Here is a 25,341-nt window from a genome sequence, read left to right as displayed (position 1 = left end):
TCCTTATGTAATTATAAGAAAAGTGTGTTTTATCAACATAAGAGAGTAAACTTAATTAGCGGCAGAGCAACAGTGTAGCCTAATGTTGCCACAGCCATTGATCAATGATACCAATATTTTTTTATTTTACTTACTAAATCAATAATAATTATATATAACTTGAATAAAATAGCTTGGTATATATATATATAGTTAAGGAGCTTTTTGTCATTTGTTTTAAGTGCCAAAAGCTATCCTATGACATTGCTATTAAAGAGTATTTATATGTAAATGCAATGAACAGTTAATATTGGTGCTAGTTGCCATGCCAGACCAAAATCAAAGTTTTGTGCTGTTACTCTACATGAGTTTAAAATGCTCCTGACTAAATAACAAGCACACAATATTGCTCCTTTCTGTTTATCATCATTATATTTACAGTATTTTCATTTAATATAATAAGAAAAAGTATTCTCTAATTCTGTACATTTAGTTTAATATATTATTAGAGTTCATTTTCTGTTATTGGATCGTGTTTTAATCATTTTACGGCTAGAAATATTGTTTAGAGAGGGAGAACAACAGTTTTAATAGCAGCATAAAGGTTAATTAAATATTTATTCTCTCCAATAAATGAATATCACAATTATATAATTTGTTTGTTTTTGAAGTAATAGAACTTTTACGCCAAGTTTTCTGAGTAATAAAGAACTGTTTAATCTAGCATTTGTTTTATCGCGATGTGAAATTCATTTTATTATGATAAATGCGAGTCTTAAATTCTGTTTAACGCCATATTTTCCTTTCCATATTAACCAAGTTTGTACGTTACATACATACACACTTATCTTAATTAACAATATCACGTAATCAGATTAAAAATTAAACTTTCTAAAATATAATTTCTCAACATTGGAAATTCTAATGTTTAGGAATAAAATTTTTAATTAGAGACGGATGATTTTTTTAAAGAAAACCTTATTCCCGATCGCAATTTTCCTGTTGGTTTATTCGAACGATACACAAATACATTTCTTAATAAACTAATTTCAAATTTGCGATTTTTATAAAATAAATAAATTAAAATATTAATTTAATAAAATGAAACCGTAAAATTCTCTTTCAGTTTAAATTTGTTAAATTTTCATTTAATATTATGCATTACGTGCATAGAAGCATTTTATTTGTGTCGAGAGCAGTTGTCATCTCACTCCTTGTAGACATTATAAAGCGTTTATTAAATTAAACGATAGAAATGTTATCATTTAAACTTTAATATTGAATCGACATGTTTAAAAAAATAACTTTAAATTTAGTAGAACTTCTTTTTTTATGTAGATTATTTTTATTTTTGTATGTATGCAAATAAAATTCAAAATTAATTTGCTATATATTTCTCCCCTTCTTTTTTTTATCAACCAGACATAAATTGAAAGCATGAAATATTCAAACCCGCAATATTAAATAAATAACTTATTTATATATTTTCGACATGGAAACTGCTACTCGTCATTTAGACCCATAAAATTAAATTTCTAAAGTATCCTTTTTTTGTAAATTTAATTTTATGTCAAGCAAAATATTTAATTAAATTTATTAAGTTAACAATAGCATATCAGAAGAGACTGATATAAAATTTTTATAGCATTCATTCTTACTCTCTTCCTTTTTCTTTTAAATTAAAACCATATTACATAGTTAAATATTGATTTCAATATAAATATGTGAGATTGTTAAAGAAGTTTTAAAGTTTAATAAAATATAGAAAGAAATTTTTAATTTTAACGGATTAAAATATTAATGACCGAATTATCACGGTTTATTAGCCGTAATTATGATTTTATTAGCTATAAAGGCTTTCCGACGTCTGCCGTGCCGTAATTATTTTAGAGGCTATCGTGGAAAAAATTAAGAAATAATTTGAAAACAGTTATACAAGTTACGTAAACTGAATTTATATAGTAGTAGTAAGACGCGGATACATTTCGTATAAATGGTAACGATTTACTGGATAATCTAACCTTTGTAACCAAGCTATAAATATCTTAATTGAAAAACATTAATGTTTGTAGGTAATAAAGTATTTAAATAACACAGTAATTTAGTCTTTACTAGGATATAGAACGGGCAAAATTACTTGGTGTAATAAACTCTGCGCTGGTTGGTAAACGTTGGGTTATCCAATGCTGTTATTTCAGATTTGTATATAACAATTTAATTAGTATTATTCACATAATGAGATAAACTTAAAAGAAAATTTATAATACTATCCTTAATATATATATATATAATAAATGTACATTTTGAAATCATTCCTAAGTACTTAACAATAAAGTTAAAGCATGGTATTTACTTAAAGAATATTACAGTAGATAAGAATATTTATAAAAGTATTATTTATATAATAAATCTTGTTTGAGAATGAAAAGGTTTTATTTATAAGTAGTTACATAAGTTATAATTTCCTATGCTCAAGAAGCTTTTAATATTTGGCTTTAAGATGGTTTGAAATAACAACTGATCTAATTCTGATGTATTTTATTATGGAGTTGAATGTTAAAAGTCAGTTAAGTATTCTTATAGAACCACATGCAATATCTTAAACAGATCTTTAGAAATATTAAAGTCACTTAAGAAATATCTTCGGGCATTACGTATTAGAATAAAACAAAACTTGACAGTTGAAACAAGTGTTCTTGTTAATTTTTCATTACCTAACACCTTCAGGATTAATATTTAGAGCTTTCAATCACTTTAAATTTAAAATTATAGAACAAAAGAATTTTTAGATCAATTATATAAAACAATAGGGCTTCGTAATTTTGTTTTAGTGATCTGTTTATACCTTTACCTTTAAAAGCAACAAGTAAAAGTAAGATAATCGTTAGAAGCCGCACAAACGAGGAGCCGAAACCCGAGAGGAGGAGATTGTCGACTGGAAATCTATCATCCATTTTATTGTTAGCATCTTTCAGAAAATTAAGAACTATGATACAAAATGTATAGCAACTTTTTATCAGTTATTACCATTAGAAATCCAAAATGTCAATTATTTTATTTAATATGAAATACAGAAATTCCATACATTAATGGATTCTATACATTTTAAAAACATTTAATAATTTAAAAAGTAAGATCTTAATTTCTAAATGTAATAGCTGGTAAATATGTAGTTATTGATTTCATCTTATTAGTGATTATAAAGTGAAATATTTTTAAAAGTTTTCCTTAATGCAGTCCACGTCATATTGCAGAATATCTTTAGTCGAATAACTGCATTAAATTAAACATTAATAGATAAGTAAAAAGCACTTTTGTGTACTTATTTAGGCTTTAGGTGTTTGCTTGTATGAAACTCGAGAAGATAGAATACTCTAAAAGAAATAAAATTTTCATTTTCTTACTCAATGCGCACATGGGAGACTAATTATGCAACTATATTATAAATATTTATTTTTATGATCATACTGTTAACCTGTTTTAGAAAAATCAGCTCTTTTATACAAAAACAAGTACATTATTCAACAAAATATAAATTCTTAATATATAATTGTCAATTATTATTTATAATATTTGTATTTGTCTTTTTATGATATAATATATTTATATAAATGTATTGCAATGACATAAATAATACATATTACTATTGTTTATCTTACATAAATGTTGATAAAAATTGAAACTGATTTATGATATGCAAGTTGAACAAATGGCATTTTTCTGTAAAATTCCAGGTTATTTAAGACTGTAAGCTGTTACATACAGCATATATCATAATTAGTCACCGAAATAAATTTATTTCTTACATTCTTCTTTTCGTACGTTTTGTTCTCCAAAAATAATAAATTTACAAGAAGAAAACATATCTCACTGATAACATCAAATATTAAAGCCAGATACATTGTTTGCAATGATAACATGACTTTTAAATATTGAAATATTACACTTGTTGTTCAAAATTCCATTAATGTAGCATTGTATAGAGTTGTAATGTATTATTATAATTAAAAAACTTTTTATAAATTCAGCAATGTTACTGAAATGTCACTATTGTTTTCCAATTTGATATTTTTTTTAACTCTAAGCCTTGGATACTAATAGGCCTCTCGTTTTACAAGACAATTATAGTTTAATGAGATTCACAATGCTTTGTGGTAAGGGATAGAGCTCAACATATCTGGATCAAATTATCCATGAAAATTTGAGATACAACACAGATGCGAACTCTTGTTCTTTTATAGTGGCAGGTTTACGCCTTTGCTGTTTTATCTGGCCATCTGCTTTAATATTAGTATGTAAAAATGTGTGTGTAGAGTATATTCAGTATGATTAAAGTAGGTTTATTGGGATTAGCATATTAATTGTTATATGAAGAATGTGCTTATTGTGTTTCTGAAAGTCACTCGTATATTTTTATGCATTAAAACGAAATTAACGGTGACGTGCCGAAGTTAAATGTTGTGCAAAGAAACTAAATTTTTAATGTTACGGATTGGATGCGATGTACGCAAAGTGGCATTTGGGAGAAATCATCTGGCACGTCATCAGTCGTGTGATTTGTTTATCACCCGATCATCCATTTTCAATCATCTTCTTTACATTTATTCTGATTAAAGCATTAATTTATACTATAATAAATCATATTCATTTCATTTCTTTCAATATTGTCATTTAAAGCCTAAAACTTCAGCACACGTAAACATTTTTAAAGACAGGCATACGCCTACTACACTTGAAAAGGTTCACCATCCCTACTATATATGAATTTAATATTTATGATTATCAGTGAAACATATATTTTTGTTTTTTATTTTCTTTCTGTGCTGTCTATAGTTTAAGACTAAAAATGTTTACTCGAAAATTTTAATATATTTATGAACGTTGCATTTTAGATGAGCGAGATATTTTGATTCTAATAATAAAATTTATACAATCTTAAAGATCAACAACAAGCATTATAACTTTTTTATTTGAAAGTATGTTTATAATTTTAACAAACTAATAGAATTTTTTTTCCTTTTAAAAATAATAATCTCTAGATTTTAACAGTACATTTAATCGCTTCGACAGAAAAAGATGAATTCCGAACATTAGAGAATAAAATTTAAAATCATTACAACAGTAAAATTCGTCATATAACGTGAAAGAAGCTTCTGCGAATTGATATTTCTCAAAAAAAAATTAAGTTTTATGAATTACTTTAATTCTTTTCCTTTTAATTAAAAATATAATTTCAGTGTTATTGAAAAAATCATAGTATATAAGTATCATTCCTATGAAGTAAATAAAACATTAATGTAAAACATTGCTTTTGTTCAAATATTCATTTCTCTTTGAAGTTATTACATGTAAACAATTTATTTTTGATCACAGAAGTAGAGATGAAATGTATTATCTGTCTCTCTTATAATGTTCTGTAAGAAGAGTTTTATATCTAAAAATAAATTCTTTGATCTTAGTCATAACGTCGATGAATCTAAATGGCGGCATTTGAGTCTGGAGCATAACACTATTAAATCTGTAGCGTTTCGATTATATTATAACAATAAAATAAAGCTAGAAAATATATTTAACGTAAAGAAACGAAGAAAAACGTTGAAAATTGTCATCATTTATCAAGTATAATTTTTTTGTTGAAGTTAATGCCCTTTAAATCTAATTTATATTTGATCTTTTTTTAAAAAAATGTAGTATATGCGATTACATTTCCTCTAGAATTGATACTGAATTTATGATATTGTATAAAATATAATTTATTTTAAAAAAGAAACTATATTAACTTACTGTAATAATTTTTCTGTTATTATTGATATATTTTTTCCATTATTCAATTCTTGTAGAGCTGTAATTTTAGTTCTAGAAAAATATCTTTAAATTATTTTTGTTACATAATTAATTTATTTTGTTTACTTTCTATAATTTATTTGGCTAGAGAATAGATTATAATACAGTAGAATCATACATAATGTTCATATAAAGCTAGAATATTTCTATTTTTTTCTTTAGTAATAATTAAAATTATTATGTATTCAATGTTAAAGTATTAGTAGCATCAAAGCTCATATTGAAGTTGAAGTCATAAATGCAGATATAATAAAAGATATTCTTATGTAAAAGTTAAAGAGAAATTTATGAGAAACTATTTTATGGCAATGTATAAAAGTCGAGAAATAGTTTTGGCTAGTTTTGCGCGATAGTTATTCTCATTTGCCGGCGAGGACCGATATCTATTAGGAAGATAGAGCCGTACGGCCGTATCGAGAGGCGAGAAAGAGTCCAAATCAAATCTGTAAATCAAGTCGAGGATCTCCCGATCCAGAGACTGCATATCAACGTGACTACTATATATGCATCAAAGAAAATATTTTATATAAGTTAGTGAATATTTTCAAAATTCAAGTATAAATATATATAATATATTGCAATTTTCTTTTTGATACAGAAAATAAATCAGAATTTTTAGAAAACGTTAAATATTATTTATTAAAGAGTCTAATGGGGGTGTTTAGTGGAAGCGTGTAATCCTGACTGGTAATGTTGCAAGAATATATAATGCTTGCACTTTAAGAACAGATGTCATGATTACTTATGAATTGTACATAATGACAAGTGATGATAAAGAATCATTTATGGACATCTTCCAAAAGTTATATTAATGTAAACAGAATTTAAATTGTATAAACACTAAGAAGAAAAATTTTAAAAATTGACAGTTTTAAGTATCATTTTAATGCAAAAATAGTGTTTCTGCGTGTTCAAAATCAAAATTTAAGTCCGTTGAATTTTGTCGAAATACTGACAATGAGTTATCTTGATCTACACTTAAGTAAATTTCCAAGAAAATGCCTAAAGGTCTTAAACTTTGCGACGCCCCAATCGTGGCGCCGTGGCACCCCGGTTGAAAAACACCGACTTAAATCTACAGTTTGACAATAAAATTTTAACATTATAAAGCAAAATCAACATTTTATAGCATTAAAATTTCATTGTTTGACCTAATTTTTAAATTTCTAAAACTGTAATGAAGTATACTTCTTAAGTAATGATAGAATAACTATTATGTTGGATTAATTTAATATAAAATTAATTTAGGTTTAATAAATGTATAGATTATAAAGTACAGTTATTAATTAGATATTAGTGATGACGATGATGAATTTGTTAATTCTTTAATTCTTAAGATATATTTAAGCGCACGTAATAAGGTTTTATATGCAAATATTCGGTCGAGGCGTACCACTTTCAAGAATGTGGAGAAAATAAGTAGATTTTGTTTTTGTATTTCTAGGAAAGCCGAATCATCCGATAAGTTTTTGTCAAGCAATTTTTGACAACTTGATAGATAAAGAATGTAAATTAAATTTTAGATAACTGACATACCAATTAGTAAACTTTCCCAATTCTTTCAGAAGTAGCTAATCCAATACCTAAGGAAAAGAAAAGAATTTATTATTATTTTTATATTTACTTTATAAATATCACCAATTTTAAATGACATAAAAATTATTTTTATTTTCCTCTTAAAGCAGAAATTTATTTATGGAAAAAGAAAGAAAAAAAAATTAAAGAATTAACTTTAGAGAATGCAATTAAAAAAAGAAAAACAATTTTAAGGATGTCATGCATAATTTTATCTGGGAAATTCTAATAATATGTTTATGTATATTTATTTGCTTTTTATTATTATTATTAAAAATTTTTCATTGTAAATTGCTAATTGAAATTCCTTCCTTTCTTAAATTATAAAATTATACGTAAGCGCGCATTTAGTTGGAAAGAATGGAAAGAATTTTATGCATTAAAGAAATTCCAAATTGTTCTTTTATTAATGTTGAAAAAACTGTTGTTAACATTTAATAAAACTTATTAGAATTTAACTTAAAAAATTCTTCTTTAAAGGCTACTTACTATGATAATCAAGAACAAATGTAATTCTTATCCGAAACACGTGTTTGTGTTTTTTTTATGTATTTTTAAACATTAATTCCTTTAAAATAATGTATTTAATGTGCTATTTATATTGTTTTGATAGGAATGTAATAAGTTAGCTTCATAAATTCACTTTCTATAATTGTACTTTTCAGGTAAATATTCTCCTATCAAGGTTACCATTGTTTCAGTAGGTGGAAAGGAGCATAATTAATATTAAATACAATGATTCTTATAAATATTTATTATGTTTATCACATGTAAATACACCAGAAAACTTCCTTTTTAACTTGATTATTATTATTATTTTGCTTTTTTCCTTTATAAATTTTTAACTTTCTAAATTCAATCCTACTTCAATAATTACATTGGCTAAACTGGAAGTGAATTTTCTTGCTGAATTTGCAAATATTCCAATTTTATGCAAAATTGTTGGTTAGATCAAATTATGGATATGAGGAATAAAATAAAATTCTGCCTGGTTTACTACATTCTACTCCAATAATTGAATATTGTGTATTAGAATTTGATTACATGTACTTTTACCTGTTCGTCTTATTACCAATTATTGTTAAAGCAATTTATTGCTAATTTTATTCAATTTTCTCTCTTCGGTGTTTACTCACTCTTAATTAATACAGTAACAGGACAAGATAGCGTAGTTCGATTTAAACCGTCAGTTTGTTCAGCAGACCGTTTATTCCCAAATGTTTTCCACATTTTGTCACTTCATAATTTTCTGCTTGAAATACTCTTATTGTATCTATATATACGTGTGTATGTGTATATTAATTTTCTTACAGCAGGTATTTTTTTTATAATAAGTTTCCTTATAATTTTACTGTAACATGTGTCGAGTAGTAGAACACCAATTGAATATTTTATTAATGAAATTAGTAGTAGTGTTGTGTTCGTGTACAAAATGATATAGGTTACCAATGGGTATAGCTCAGGATGTAGGTGAGCAGCTATGTTTTAATTATCCTATAATAGGAAAGTATACTTATTACTATCCTGACAAGATTAGTTTATTAATACGGGGCTACCTAAGTCACTACACTGTACATAAACTAGGTGCAGAACGGATTTTCTGTTAGGATTCTGTCCTATAGTAAATTCATCATTGTATTGTAGTATATTTGGGGTTTATATTATGATTTTGCGACAAGTCGTGCAAGAAACAATAGAAAAAACAATTGTATAAAGACACAACTGATGGGTAGAGCTTTCTAATATGTTTTATATTATCGTTCAAACTATATTATCATCATACGTGAATCAAGATTGATGATTTAATAGTTTTGGATGCTGAGTAGGGGGATGATGATGATTGATACGTTTCTGTAATGTCCTTTTATGTGGTAAAATTAATCGCGTATTAATATTATAAATTAAATTTAGAGAAAACTGCACGAGAACGGAACTGTTACGCCATATTTTCCAGTAATAAAATGCGTACAGGCTGTCTTTTTTACAGTTTGTCAAAAAATCATTACAGAACGAATTGTAATCGGTGATAATTCGGTAATTGAATCCTCCGCGAAAGAATAAAGTAACTTTAATTTCCGGTTTAATACTTTTTTTATTGGAAAAAATCTCCATTTTTCGTCAACGACATCGAACTTTTACCGCTCACTTTGTCATTGAAATTAAAGAAAAAGTCGAGTGTAAATAAAACCAAAGTTACCTACCAAGCTGAGAAAAAGGATATAAAATCCCCGAAAGGAGTGCCATCTAATAAATTATTTTATAGTTTATATATGCTGTTCGACTTAGTACATTTTATTGCCATTTCTAAACTTTACTGTAATATTTTAATGGGCGAGCATCGAAGCTGAAGATCCAATTGTAAAGGGGTTCACTACTTAAAATTCATTGGTGGAGAACTCTTAACCTCTTAACACGTTCCAGAACGATCGGGTTTCTTACTAAATTTCCAGTTTGGAATGCATAACTAACTAAAGCCGATAAAAATGCCCCCTTCCCCCGATATTTGACTCCAAGCATTGGTGCGCATCCATTCGCATCCGACTTTTACAACTGCCATTATATCTTAATCGGTGTGGCAGTTCTTTATGGACGTTGTCGAGTCACCTTTCCGTGGTGCTGCAACACGACACGCCCTTCATTCCACCTTTGATACCTGTACATTGGCTGTGTTTACCTTATCCATTCTACAAACTATCATTTCTGAGATGGTTCGTATACCGTACAGAAAACGGTTCTCGGAAATGGCATCAAGACTATCTTCCGACGTCGTTTCACCAATGGGTATAGCTCACGGTGTCAAGTAACAACTGTACCTTGATGGAAATATCTCTTTCCTGCACTATCTGCAATAAATCAAGTTTGAAAAAAGAAATAGTAACTATCTTCGGCCTTCAGCTTGCGCTCCTCATTTCTCCCAAGTGAGAAATTCTTTTTTTTTCTTTTCTTTTCTTTCTTTTTCTTCTTCCTTTCTTCTTCCAACATATTTCCTTTGTTCATCCGTAACAATATATGTTTATAAATTTCTTGTTAAGTTTAAAATTTTAATGGGTTTCACTTTGTACAGGTGATAACACTTTGGAGCATCGGTTTTAAAATTTTTTTAACGTCAAATGGTTCAAATTTCTTGAATCTGCCGTGTATTTTTGATGGTTTATCATTATATCTTCGATGTATTTAAAATATTTATTAGTTAAAATAAGTTTCCTGTCCCGAAAAACATCAAGCAACGCGTTGCTTAACTTTACCGGCAATGTTTAAAACAATGTGGCGCCATCTCATGATATTTTATTTTAAAAAACGTTTTAATTATTATAAAATGGCAAAAGGCTTAATTTTGAGGGTAGGGATGGGTTTTATTAAAAATTGTAAATGCTAATAACGAGTAAAATCGTTATTAAATCCAGCCCTACTCGAGATACGACACTCGACTTCTTTTATCTCCCCACCCTGTCGACTCCTAACTACTAAAATTTAATAGCGTCAATCTATCTAATACCTACACCTTCCTGCAAAATTTCAAAAATTTTCGACAAAAGATACGGGAGTTATTAAGCTTCAAACAGGGTAAACAAAATCGTTCCCCACATACACACTAACATGTATACATGCAGAAAAAAAAAACCCGAATATTTACGTTTTAAAGTCCAAAAATGTAAAAATCTTGGGAGGGGGGTCATGTTCTGACCGATGGCCATACTTTCCCTCTGTTATATATAACAGAGCCGGGAAAGTAATATATTTTGTTAAAACTTTCTGTAATTTTAAACCTAGTGTTGCTTTTAAAAGTGTGTTTTCTGTGGAAGCACGACAGCATGCAAATTATCCCGGTTGCAAGATCTTCCTGCTTGTCATTCACTGATCTTCTACATCTTTTCCATTCGCTGATTAAGAATTTATACGCCATTCCTTCTCGAATAATGAATTTATAAAGGTTTAATGCTGCTAATCGTCGATACACATTTAATATTTACTCTCATTTCCCCCACCCCTCTTCCGTTAGTAAATGAATAAATTAAACGGCCATTTTCGTATATTTGTCGCAGCTTAAACTACATTCGACACTTTACAAATTCCCAAATTTTGCACGTGTATACGATATTTTGAGAAGAATTTACTAGCAGAAATTTATTAAAGCCGTCCTCCCTACGGTACAACACTTGAATTATTATCTTTACGTGTATTTTAAAGGCGTGTGTATGTGTGTGTGTGTGTCTGCATTTACTAAAAAAGTAAAATCTACACGAAAGGAAATTCGTAAATGCCATTTTTTAAAGTGCTTTTAGGTGCCTATTTTTTAATTATTTCTTCTTCGATTTGGATTAATTCGTGGCATTAATAGGATATCATAAACACACGTGGATGGCCTTAGCTTCAGTGTGATGCGTGGGAATGATGAGAGATCACGGAACATCGTACGTTATAGTTAAAAATGTTTCGAAATTCGGTTGCATCCTCTTATTGTCGCGTGAGATTGGGACGTTATTCACGTCTTTCACCTTCTCATCGCTTCAGACGCTCAAAGAGTCCCATTAGTTCGACAACAGAAATAAATCCTGCAGCACCTCCTGCCTGTATAATGGTTTCTGGCATGAATAGCTTGACTGTGTATTAAGCAACAGAGAACTTCTATTCAGTTTAGGTGAAAACACAGCAGAAAAATGAATTTTTTTCCCCTCTCCTCTTCTTTTTTTTCCTTTGAAAAGCTGCATTCAATTTGGACATTGTCGGCTTTATGTTGGAAGAAATGTTATTAATGGAATAAATTTCGTCATGTTTACCATGTATAACTCATCTTGAACTTTTAATAAAAATTTGATCCGGTTAGTTTAAGAACAGAAACAGGTTAATGCGTGTTTTACTTTTGATGAAGAGGGGATCTTTTCTCTTCTTCTCTTCTCCCTTTTATATAATTTGATATAATGAAATGAAAAGTTCGTTAAAAAAAAAATAAACAAAAGGGAAATTTTTCGAAGTTTCTTCGTATATTTCTATTCGATTTAGAAGAAAAGGCAAAGGATAATTTCGTTATAGCAGACTAACTGGAAAGGATTTACGCCAGATCGAATTGAGAATGATTCAGTTTAGGAGATTAGTGTCAAAGGTCACTCGCTCGTTTACTTAATACAGTGGCTACTTCCCTATTTCAACGATTTTGTGTATTTTGTATACGTATCCTACCCGGAATAAACACTATAAAAGGTCATCAAGTTGTAATTTTAAACTTTAAGCGGATATTTTGAGAGATTTATAGAAAAATGCGTATAATTTTGCAATATAAATGCACATACGGTATAATTCTTGCTCTTTCATTCTAGGCATTGGCTGCCACATACTGAGAAAGGTCGAAAGTCCTGTACACCTACACCTGTTCCGTGAGAGAACGTCTTAACTTGCACTCAATACCAAAAATGGTATAGGGGGAGAGATTTTTTCGTCTAGGTCATATCGTGGGCATGATTATATTTTTAAAAAATGCATAAGTACTGCCTACGTAACCAGTTTGTGAAGTTTAAATTGTATTTAAATCGTTTATAAATTTATTTTAATAAAAAATATAAATAAATTTAAAGAGAAATTTTGTTGAAGGATGTGTAACTTTGTATATGAAGTAAGAATGCCGTATGATTTATATTCTTGTTTATAGTGTTGTTAATTTTAATATATATATATAAGTTTATGACGTATATTTTCTTGTTTCATCTTTATTTTTATATATTTTTCTAATTTAAAGGTGAAATAATGCTGTTTCTCTTTAAAATTCTTATCTTTAGAATGTTCTGAACGAAGATTTGGCTTTGAAAATGTGAAATTTTTAGAACATTTGTAGAAATAACCTTACCATTTAATGTATTTTCTTAGCTTTTATTTATAAATTTCCAGGGGAAAAAAAAAAAGTTAAAATTGTGTGTGATGCCACCTATTATGACATTTTGTTTTTAAAAACTTATGTTATTAATTATTATAAAATAGCAAAAAGCTTAATTTTGAAGTCGGAGACGAGTTTTATATTTAAAAAATTGTAAATGCTAATAACGAATAAGATTCTCATTAAGTCTGACTTCACTCCAACTCTCTCCTACCTCTTCGACCTTTAATCACCAAAATTTAGTAGCACGAATGACCCTAATACACAAAACCCCCCTGCCAAATTTCAGAAAATTTCGACAAAATGCACAGGCGTTATTAAGCTTTAAAGTAGATGCCCACACACATACTTTGCATGTAAAAATCTGGGGGTCATGTTTTGACAGGTCGTCATACTTTCCCTCTGTTACACATAACAGCCGAGAAAGTATTTAACCTCAAGAAACGAATGTATATATATATATATATATATATATATATATTTTTTTTTTTTTTTTTTTCTACACATAAAGTCAGTTAAAATTCCTTCCATTATATTATTCAGGAAATAAGCATTTACTGTAAACTGTGCGGCTGATTAGATTCAATGTAACCTTTATAATTTAATACAGTCCTGTCAGCTGTACACCAATAACATTAACGTTTACAAAAAGCATAAAAAATCGCAATACAAAAGCTATAACAAATGCACGCGCCTGTAAAATAACAGATAAATTAGAAGAGAGTTTTAAACTGTATTTTTTTTTTTTTTTTTTTTTTTTCAGTATAAACTCATTTTCTGTTTATTTTCCTGGCAAATGTCATTTAAGTAAATAAAATCTTTCATATTGATATTTTTAAAAGAGTGTGTAATTTGAAATTATTTGTTTGTACAATTGGAAGTAGTGCTTACACGCAAGCTAATTGAATACAGTATTAGAGTACAAACATGTTAGTAAAGTCAAAGATTTCATTTACATGCAAATGTTCCATTCGATATCAGGTAGTGTACAGTACATGAAATCAAAACATACTGTTTCAATATTTGATTTCTCTCTTTGAAAAATCCTATTGATAAAGATTATAAATGAAATTCTGAAAAACACTCTTCTCTCCTTCTTTTTTTTGTTTGTTTTTCCTTTATTTAATTTATGCTCTAGTATATATATATTTCCTTCTTTCTTTCTTTCTTTTTCAAATATTCTCTCGACTGAATTTAAGAAAAATTCAATTTAATAATTATAAATGAGAGTTATATTTAAGGAAATTCCTTTAAAATGGCTAGAAAATTTTCTTTCGAGAGGATAAATTATTACTGGGCTGCAATTTGAAACAATTGTAAACCTGTCTGTTTGTCTGTCGTTCCTTAATCCGGAGAACTGGATTTGATATATGAAATTCGAGACCAGATATGTAAAGCTTATGGGGACTATACCTCGATTAACTATATACTAACGTAGACAACCGGCAAGACAGGTGGAGAGCATATAATTTAAAATATGATTAAAAATTTCAGCCCGGTTTTGCGGCGTTGTTGAAATATTACGTCTTAAATAACAATTGTATGGATTTTTAATGGCATTAAGAAAACAGCTATATAGTAGAAAGTGTAGAAAGTAATGGTAAACTGGATGAAACGTCTAATCCGAATGCAATATACTTGACGCTTCACTCAAAACAACGGTTACTCCAGTGTTTGATCTCATGTTTACTACTGTTCTGTGTTCAACTCACTTCTTATAAGAGATGGAACTATAAACTAATGTTTAAAGATAAAGATCCCAATTGGGATTCGAACTCTCTTAGTTTCTCGAGAAGAAGAAGAAATGTTCTCTTGGAATATATTACTTTACTTATTGATTTGCTATAACTTTGTAAAAGCATTTGTCTGCTGTATATCATCGAATAAGAAAAATCGATATATTAGATTCATAGTAAATGATAAACAAACGAGCAATTATTTATTGTGACGTGGTCACAATACCGGGCCTGAAATTTTTAATAAATTTAATTTAAAATGTATCCTCTCCACTTCAAATTAATAGTGTCTTGCCCCTGTACGTCATACTTCTCATCTTAGCAATAGAGTCGTACCCAACTCCTTTCAGGGAGGAATATTTTTGAATTGAAATAATGTGACTTCCGGTACAAACCGGAAGTTCGTATATAGTTAATCGTGGCCTCATACCCCTACGATTTCCATATCCGGTCTCGACTCCCATCTAACTAACTACGTTGTCGAGATTAAAGGAGGACAAAGAGTGGGTGAATATTTATTTACAACATAAACTATGTTGTAGGAGTTAAGAAAATGCTGAAGTTATTCAAATTAGCATTTATTTTACTTTGTTTCGTTCGAAAATTAATCGATTTGCTATTTTTCTTTGGTGTACTTTTTAATTTCTAAAGTAAATTTTGACTGCTTTTTTTTCCTCCCTTCCTTTCTTTAAACGATTCGATCGAGTAAACTGACTTGGCAACTGATTAATTAAATTTTGAAATATATTTAATAAAAGATTTTTCTGTGTATTTCTTTTTTGTTTTCTTTCTTTCTTTCTTTCTTATCTAACTCCTCTACTGAATTAGTCCATTTTTCTCTAGTTAGGAAAATCCTTGTTATTTTTTTAAAACCGTGATAGTAAATCACCACTTTAAGCGATTCGGGGAGAAAATTGGTGTGAAATTTTTCCTATTTTCTGCCTTTTGGGCAAATGCCAAGGGATTTTTATCTCATTAAAAGTGTATGCATCATGCCTCGCCTGCCACGTGACTTATGTGACCCGCGTACTTTTGAAAATTGGCTTCTGTTGTTTTTTTTCTCCTTTCTTTTCCTCTTTTAAGTACGGAAATTTCTCTCTCTTCTGTTTATGAATATTTAGCAAATTTTTGATTCCACTTTCTTCCTATACATATATATGTATATACATATATATATTCGCTTGGAGTTGTTTCAATAATCTGTGCTGTCACTTTGGCGTTGTACTTGATTCTAAAGGTGTGGTCACCTTCCTAAGGGTCAACCTCCTACACGTCAAAAAAACACGCACACCTAATCTACCATTTATATATAAAACATAAAAGAACTTTTATTGATTCTGTGCCCACTTTTAGCATCGTAACTTTTTCATTCGGTACAGTACCTGCCAAAATATACAGTTTAATAAAAATAAATAAGCATGTAGAACAGTAAAACACGCCACTCTCTATATATATTTTTTCCCTTTCCCTTGTTTTCGTTTTCATCACTCCATCATAAATTTTCATATCTCTCTTAACATATACCAAATTCGATTTTATTTTATAGTTGTTTTTCTTTTTCTCCTGTATATTTTTTCTTTATTTTGTTTCTTAAACTTCAATTTCCCCAATACCAAAATATAACCGAAGGCAACATCAGTCAATGTTTGTGATATTTCCCAAAAGTATATCCTAACCAAAAAGACACGTAAAAGTGTAGATGGGGAGGTTTAAAAAAATGGAAAGATGGCCGTCTTCAATAATAGTGAACAATACACTTTGCCTGTCATCTGTTCTGCAGCATCAGCGACAATTGTTTATGTGACGAACTGCTGATCGATACAGTCAACTGTATATATATATATATATATAATATATAAAAGAAACAGAACCTTTGCTGGATGTCACGTGGCCGGGTACAGATTATAAAACTGACTGTGACTGTTTCCTGTCTTGTTTTCGAGTGTTATGCAAGAGATTGCTATTGTATGAACGTCTGCATTTTTCTTACCCTCGAAAGTCTTTTTATTTTTTAACATCAACATCTGGTATCTAACGTTATGAGTTATTCCTTCCGTGTCTTTCAATAATATCATCATTAATAATATTGTATATTGTAGAAGAAACAGGTGGTGTTAGATTTATATTTGCTCTTTCTTCAATTGTTTTTTGGGTGATTGAAATCTGAATTTGATCTTGTTTTTTTTTCTTTTTTTTTCTTATACCGAAAGATGGTAAAAGGAAACATTTGAAAATGAAAATACAGAACAGAAACTCTCTGTTACCGTGTGTTTTCCTTGTATTTTATCCAGATTTATTGTGTGTATACACGTTTAAAGATCAGAAAGTTTCCTTCTAACATTAAATATTTGTGGAGAGTTTGATAGAAAATGTAAAAATGATTAAAAAAACAGTATATTCACCTGTGTAAATGTTTAGTTCTTTCGCTCTTCTGCTGATTGTTTCACAGGTTGAATCATTCAGCTCGAGTAATTTCTCAAATGGTCTTGACTAAAAAATAAATAAATAAAAGTAAAACAACATATTTTGTGTAAATTTTTAAAATATAAGACATAGGCAGCGAAACCTATTTATTCTTTTTATCTTTATATATATAAATATTTGAAAAAATTGCGAACAAAATTGGATAAGATCCAAAATAAAAATCGATTAATCAATATGATCAATTCTTCCTCTTAAAAGCGAACGAAAATAATAAAATAAAATAAAATAAAAAAAATGCTAATTGAATTTCAATGCTATCATTAAATGGGGAATTTTTGTTGCAAATTATCAGCAAAAGTTTGTTTTTCCGTTGGCGAATTAAAGTACCATCAGTCAAAAATAGGTAGAACAATTTAAATATGATACATTATAATAATGGGGGGGAAAGTCTTCCATAATCTGACGTTTCCAATGAGATTTATGTTAAGAAGAAAGCAATGGCGCGTTATTCCTCGGGCGAAAAAACGCCCCTCAAATGAATTTCAGTCCAGAAGTTCAGCCCCACTTGACAAGACACGTGACAAACATTGTTACGAAGTTAAATACGCCATTATTTTACCTTATACTGTATAAATTTTTATGTATAAGACGTGCGAGGAGAGGGGGTCCTAACATTCTTTCTGTCTAAGATTCCTCCTATCTACACTGTGAGGAATTTTGTCAGGTTTGTAGTCTTTACCTTAAAGAAAAAGCTAGCAACGAGTTGAGTGACTTTTCCGGGAATAACAGTTAAATTTGTGTATGGTCCATCTGTTATTAGATTTTATGTAAAGACTTTTTATATTATTAAATATTATAAAATTGCAAACTGCTTAATTTTGAGGATAGAGACGAGTTTTATTAAAAATTAAACTGAAGATTTTACTCTTTAAGTCCTACACCACTCGAGATATGAAAAAGATCCCTCCTGTATCTTCCCACCCGCTTCACCTCTAACCACCACAATTTAATAGCATCAGTCACCCTAATACACAAACTTCCCTGCAAAATTTCAGAAATTTTGGACAAAAGGCACAGGAGTTGTTATGTTTTAAATTGAATGAACACAATCGTGCCCTCCGCAAGCAACGATACATACAGAGACACCCCATTTCAGGCCTGCGAGTACAGGAGGGGGAGTCACTTTTTTTCACCTATCGCCGTACTTTTCTTGTGTTATATATAATAAGTAAAATTACACAGCGGCGACAAAATTCGGTTTACTTTCCTAAAAGAAATGCGAAATAATTTTGAAAACGATCCGTTATGGATGCAAATACAGTGTAACCTGCGAAAAGCGGACACGTGTCCGCTATTTGGAGGAAGGTTTCGCTAGTAAGGAATAACGATTTACGTATGGAAGTTTATGAATATTTACAAATAAGTTATAATCTTAATTTATCAGGCTAATAAATATTAAATAGTCAATCTAACTAGTGCAATTAGCCAACTACTCTTGTTCCTACGACGGAATTAGAAATAGCAGGCAAGTAGCATTTTGTGAATAATCACGATGCCATTGTCATTCTAGTGCTTGCTCCAACTTATATTTTGGTATAATGATAACTAATTGGCAGTTATTATAAGCAACTTCCGGACGGTGAAAAGGTTATTGGAAACTTTAGACTTTAGTGCATTTTCAATTAAACGCAGCAATTTGCTTGTTATATAGTTCATCTTGGTTGATTTGCCATTAATTATTCAATCGACTAATGATGCGCAATTTTAATACGCTATCGTGATACGCATGATAATAACTGGCGGTTGTAGGGAAGTTGACGGTTGGACGATCAGAAAACGGCACGTGTATCGACGACAGAATGCAGTGTTGCCGTCGCCTTTAGTGCAAAAGCAATGTACAGTACCTAACGCTCCGATGAACTGATACGTCACTGTGACGTCTTAAGCAACCATTTTGGTAACAATACTTGTCCGAGTTACTCGCTTCTTTTTTTTTTCTTCCTTTTTCTTTCCGTGTTGCGTCATCTCGAGAATTTGATGGAGTGTGTGTTTGTATTGTTTACTTGTTTGCGGTGTCTTTTCGAAAAGTGTATAGAAGCGAATGCTCGTGTTTTTTCCTTTACTTTTTATGTTCTTCGCTTCCTTTCCTCTCTCTTATGTAACGTATTTCTGGTATTCGATATATATTTTAGTGACAAAAAAAAGTTTGGCCCGACTTTTCTGCCCTTACATGAAATTTTTTTAAGGTGTCGAGTAAATTCGAACGTTCGAGTGTTTTCTTTAAGTACAGTAGGCCCTCGATTTAACGGAATAATTGGTGTTCCATTTGTTAAATCGAACGTATTTTAGAAACATGCCAGGCACAGAACGTATTAGAACCTTGGTATAGTATTCCTCTGTGTTTTTACTATAAATGTTGACTCACTGACCCCATCATTTTAGCGTGTTGTATTTGTAAATAAAAGAAACTTCTGTATGTTTTATTGTGTTAAATCGAGTGCCTTAATGAATAAACGTTAAATATGGGAGTTGGTTATATACAGATATTGATGCAGTGGTATAACTAGAAAGTTTGATTTAAGGATTTTTCCTGAACAGGAATAATTACATCTGTACCAACCAGTGGCTGTTCTTGGCGCCTAATATGGGGGTACTGTCGCAGGAGTGAGCGCGGCACGCAACCCTAATACAAGCGTTTTGATTGGCTCCAGTTTTGATTTAAAAAAAATTAATTTTAACTTAAAATTCATCAAAACGACTGCAGAGTTGAGTGCCGTGCGCCTTCCTGTTGCAGCACCCCCATATTAGATGCCAAGAGTTTTCAGTTAATTAAATAATTAGAATTACCAAAATTTATTTAAAAAAGTCACTGGTAGGATAAGTATTTTTATATTGTACGTGGCATTTTGAGTTTGTTTTTTAACAACACATTGATCAACCTCTCACTTAAGAGGGAATAAATCTCCTGTTTTTCGCATTGATTTTAACATACGACTAGCAGCGTCACACCTGTAACCGGGTAGTCCGTGTATATAATTCAAGCCATTAGCTATTGAATTGAGCAATTCGGGTTAAATCTATCGATTTTATCATATTTACGAGCGCTAATTTTAGAAATTTTGAATATATTGTAAAGAATATAGGCTACGAAAATTATTTATTACTGTGTACTGCAGAAAGTATTTGTGTAACGTTTGTACATTTAGGTATTTCAGTGTACGTATTACTTTCCCGAATGTTACGTAACAGAGGAAAAGTATGGAAATGGGCCCAAAAAAATGACCCACAAGACCCAGAGGGACCTTGAAACGCGAGAAATGCAAAAGCGTTGGGTGTTTTCTTCCGTATTTATGGATGTTAATGCCTGGGGCACTTTGAAGCTTAATCACTTCGGTGTCTTTTGTCGAAAATTTCTGAAATTTTGCACGAAGGTTTGCGTATTAGGAAGACACGTTTATAGAAATTTTCAGGAAAATCGGATCATTCGTTCGGGAGATATGGCCTTACTCGTTAATGTCTCCCGAACCAATCTAAAGACTTATAAAGGTAATGGTAGCAATTGTTAGATTTGAAAAGAAACAAACAATGCCGAAAAAGTCCATCAACAACGTTGCCACTTCTATATATTCTACTTATAAACTTATTGTACTTCACTGTACCTTTGTAATTCAAAGTAATACAAATTTTCTTAAATTCGGTTATATTCATCACGTCGGTTTGTAATCAAGATTTTATACAGCTGCCATTTTTTTTAATACCTTTTTCTCACTCCCTGTTTCACGCCTTTTCACTTAGCACATTATTCAAAAAGACCATTAACATTATTCTACAAGCACGTGACGTACCGAAGAAACTCGGAACAATTAGAATTGTTAAGAAAATTGAGACTTAGTTCTGCAATGCACCAGTATCAATTGACAAGTCAATTGATACTGGTGCATTGCAGATTGAACAGAACTGACAAAACTGTATCATGCAAATGATAATCACCCGAGCTGCATTTGACAATTCATTTAAAACATAAATTACCAGTCGTAGAATATAAATCGCCGTTGCTGTTAATCACCGGCGACATTAAATCTAACTAATGAATATTTTGGATAAGCAAAGAAGTTTAGAAGCTGCAGAAAATGATTGGTTTAAATGAAATTCTACCTTCTCTTCGCTTATTATTATTATTATTTTTTCTTTCTATTTGTATTTAACAAAAATTTCCAAATTGTTTGCACGCAGATTTCTATTCATAATTATATACTTATGCAAATATCGGGCCATTTTTCGGTTGTGTGGGGGGTAGAATCGATTATTACGACTTTAACTTAGAATTGCAGTTGGATAATGAGCTAAACAGGTGTATTTTACGACCCGATAAAAAGTTTTTGGGTGCGGAGTGGTAGAAGTTTACCACTAAATTATAACTTTCTAATGAGTGAAATTCCTTTTATCGGTAGGAAAATTTTGTTTCAAATTATCCGAATTATTACTGTTACGTCATTGGATACGTGGCACGTAACCGGTTTTTGTTCCCTTACCGATTTTCAATGCGCTCGTTACTCAAATAGTATATCGTTGAAGGAAAATAAAAGTTAAGTCTTTAACGTTCGACATTAGATTCGGTACATGTCGTTTCGGGGATTTAGTGCAATATCTAAAACGCCCTTTTGGGCACATAACTAAATTTCTCCAGCCCATTAGTTCAATGTATTAGGAATGAAGTCGTACGGGCAGTTAAGTTTCTGAAACGACTTTTACTTCTTTTTAGAACTTTTCCACGACGAAATTAGTTTCTTTCGCTTGATTTTAGTTTCCACTTCTACTAAGAAATTGTTATTCTCCCCCTTCCTACTTTTAAACACGTATAATCTGTCCTGGCGGTTTTTACTTAAGGAAAAGTTATATTCTCCGTAATGTATTTTTAAAAACTTCCTGGTGTTTTACTTATTAAACACTTAAAAATATGATACTTACATTCTAAATTAGGTTAAAGTATTATTCTCTCGACTGTGTGTGTGTGGCCTGCTGTAAAAGAAATAGAGTCACGTGAAACATCTTCAATTTATAAACGTAAAATTAGATAAACTAATTTAAAAAAAAAGGTTAAAGTAATTGGAAATTTCAAAATAAAGTTAAATTAGCTCTAGTTTATTTGAAAGTTTGGCCAAGTTAGGTGTAAACTGCACGGGGGTGGTTCATTTTACAAGAAAATCACCTTAAAAAATTAATTGCAATTTAGTCTCGATCATGGTTGATTAAATGGAGGAAAATAAATTTATTTGCGTTGATTTTTATGAATGTATTAAATGGATAGGGCTTTAAAATATGGGGAAAAAATGTATAAATTTGTACGTATTACCTAACTCTATACAGATTTTATTTGATTAAATCTGTACAGATCGCGTATATAGCTGTAAACTTCACGTTCAAGCATTAAGAGTGTTCAGTTGAAAATTTATCGAATTAAACTCGAGGGAATTTAAGCTGAACAGTTTTAATACGTGTTCAAGTATAATATATTCGACTTTAAATATATTTTATTATATTAGAATCGCTGTATTATTTACTATACGATCAATTTTCGCGTGGCTGATTACAATACTTTTTTCAAGCCCTTCTCTTTCAATAAATTCAAAAGAATCTCTTCTACTCTCTCTTTTTACCGCATGTTAATCAGTTTTTATGTAAGGTAGATTGTTTTCTCTACTAATTTAGCTATTCGTATTCATTGCCTCACTGTTAAAAACACATGAATAGCCCTTCCCTTCTTTCTTCTCCTTCTCTTTTTTTGTAAAACCTAATTTACATTTTCAAATAAGAGAATTGGAATTTTTATAAGCAAAACAAATTTCGTTTTTCTCGTTATGTTATGGGAAATGATAATATATTCTTTCATTTAATAATTTAAGTGTATATGTATACTTGTCTCGCTGCTTCAAAAAGTCCAGCAAGGAGTTGCTTAACTTTCCCCTGCAACGTTTAAAACTGCGTGTGTGGCGATATTTTATTAATAAAAACTTTTTATATTTTTAATTATTATAAAATGGCAAAAAAATGCTTAATTTTCAGGTAGGGGCGAGTTTTATAACAAATTGTTAATGAGAATAACCAGTAAACTCGTCATTATATCCGACCCTACTCGATACGCGACGCCCTTTATCTCCCCACCCTGTCCACCTTTAACCACCAAAATTTAATCGAATCAATCTCCCTAATACCTACACCTCCCTGCAAAATTTCAGACAGTTTAGACAAAAAGCACAGAAGTTATTAAGCTTCGAAGAGGTGAACAAAATCGTGCCCCCCCATCCATACGTGCAGAAAAAACCCTAAAAGTCTGAGTCTAAAAATTAAAGATTTTGGGAGGGGTCATTTTTTGACCGATCGCCATACACTCCCTCTAAAGTAAAATCTGAATTTCTCGGATCAATTTCGATTGTTACGCTTCTTTATCTTAAGTTTCTGTAGCTGTGTACTTTACATTGTTGTTTTCTTTTATTAAGGTTTAAATTGTTATATCGGTTTACGCTTGGAGGATAATGACTAAGTTAATTGAAAGTTGGCTTTGTTCCCACGAAATTCCTAGGAATAAAAAAGAAAATAAAGGAGTAGAGACAGGAAAACAAGTAGTTTTTGAAGGAGGAAACTGGCTTTAGACTTCTAATGGAAGTCGAAACAAGTTTCTCTCTTCATTCTTGTACTCGATTTGTCCGGTGTATGGTGTTGACACTGCAATTGCTACTGAAGATGCACTCGTGTAAGCGGATGTGTGAGTTTCCGGGTGGTATAATTGTTATTCGATTATCTATGTTTATTCACAGGTAGGTTTACTGGAAACTGTCGCATCGCTTTTGGTGTACATTGCCTCATTTGTAATGAGCCTGTATGATACAATAACCTTCTGTCAATTCCATTTGGTACTAGTAATCCCCTCGTGCTCCATTAGAGTTACAATTGTTGCTGCGATTTCAGTAAATCGAATTTCCGCAAGAGGTGTTCCGTTTGCATTCATATAGAGCCATATAATTGTTGTATAAAGGCAACAATCCGGGATGTCTCGGTATAAATTGTTTATTGACTACCGAATGTAAATTGCGATTTGGTTGGCTCATTTACTGTTTTGTTCCGTTTAATCAAACGGGGTACTAAATATTGTTAGAGAATTAAAATACTTGTTACTGATTGTAACATGTATTTTTAGCGGTTTAATTGATAGGGAATCGTATAGAACAGATACATAATTCTTCAAAATTCTTCCACCTATTCATACAAACGTATTGTGTACGACAGTGGCTCGCGTGGGAGTGCCACAGAATTTCAAAAATAAAACAAAATGCTAATTTTTCTCTTGTGTTTTTATATTTAAAAAATGCACAATCTACCTCTAAGACCATCTTTGATGTCACACTGCCTCGTTGTTGCGCTACAAAACGTTGTGTGCCATTAAAAAGGTTGCGAATCATTAATGAAATAACACATTAGTGTAGTTTTTTTGTGTTCTGCTGTGATATTAAGTATTTAGTAATTGTTAATTTTATGTTATAAATGGTGTTTGTGAATTTTCCATTGTGAATACACAAATGTATCTGGTGTAAACTTTGTCAATACGGTTCGATGCTTGTTTGTTAATGTATAATTAATGTATTATTCGTTCAAATGTGAAATATATCCATGTTTTGCTTGATTAAGCGTGCTACAAGTTTTCAAATTTCTTGAAACTGTATTAAAGTGAATTAACTTTTATAAATTTCAATATAAATCGCGAATTGAATCCGTTAAAGCTTTGCAATTTGTGTACCGAACAAGTCAATTTAGTCTTTTATGACAGTTAACTGACTCTTGGCTACTCCGAACGCATAAAACGGGGGAGGGGGGGAAACAGTTACGTCGGTAAACAACGCCGAAATTTTACGAGTTTAGATT

The 25,341-nt window shown here is 30.3% G+C and overlaps 1 protein-coding gene and 1 long non-coding RNA gene across 4 annotated transcripts in view; one reads left to right on the top strand and one right to left on the bottom strand.

Annotated features, from left to right (window-relative positions):
- LOC136984839 (uncharacterized) overlaps window positions 1-25,341 on the bottom strand; it is a 38,662-nt gene that overhangs the window by 3,555 nt on the left and 9,766 nt on the right. Inside the window, exons 3-6 of one of the 2 annotated variants that reach the window (XR_010882247.1) lie at window positions 22,393-22,443; window positions 17,403-17,490; window positions 7,360-7,406; window positions 6,056-6,320 (exon numbers count right to left, since the gene is read on the bottom strand). This is a non-coding gene — a long non-coding RNA (uncharacterized lncRNA). Of the gene's footprint in view, window positions 1-6,055; window positions 6,321-7,359; window positions 7,407-17,402; window positions 17,491-22,392; window positions 22,444-25,341 lie in introns of those variants that run through there. The other variant, XR_010882248.1, reaches the window with a different exon arrangement.
- LOC136984838 (beta-1,4-glucuronyltransferase 1-like) overlaps window positions 1-25,341 on the top strand; it is a 40,348-nt gene that overhangs the window by 5,546 nt on the left and 9,461 nt on the right. The gene's annotated exons all lie outside the window — the stretch shown is intronic.

Source organism: Centruroides vittatus, unplaced genomic scaffold (genome assembly GCF_030686945.1).
Source record: "Centruroides vittatus isolate TY-2023 unplaced genomic scaffold, ASM3068694v2 contig_93, whole genome shotgun sequence".
NCBI lineage: Eukaryota > Metazoa > Arthropoda > Arachnida > Scorpiones > Buthidae > Centruroides > Centruroides vittatus.
Note: the sequence above shows the minus strand (reverse complement) of the source record. Positions and strands in the feature narration are given on the sequence as shown.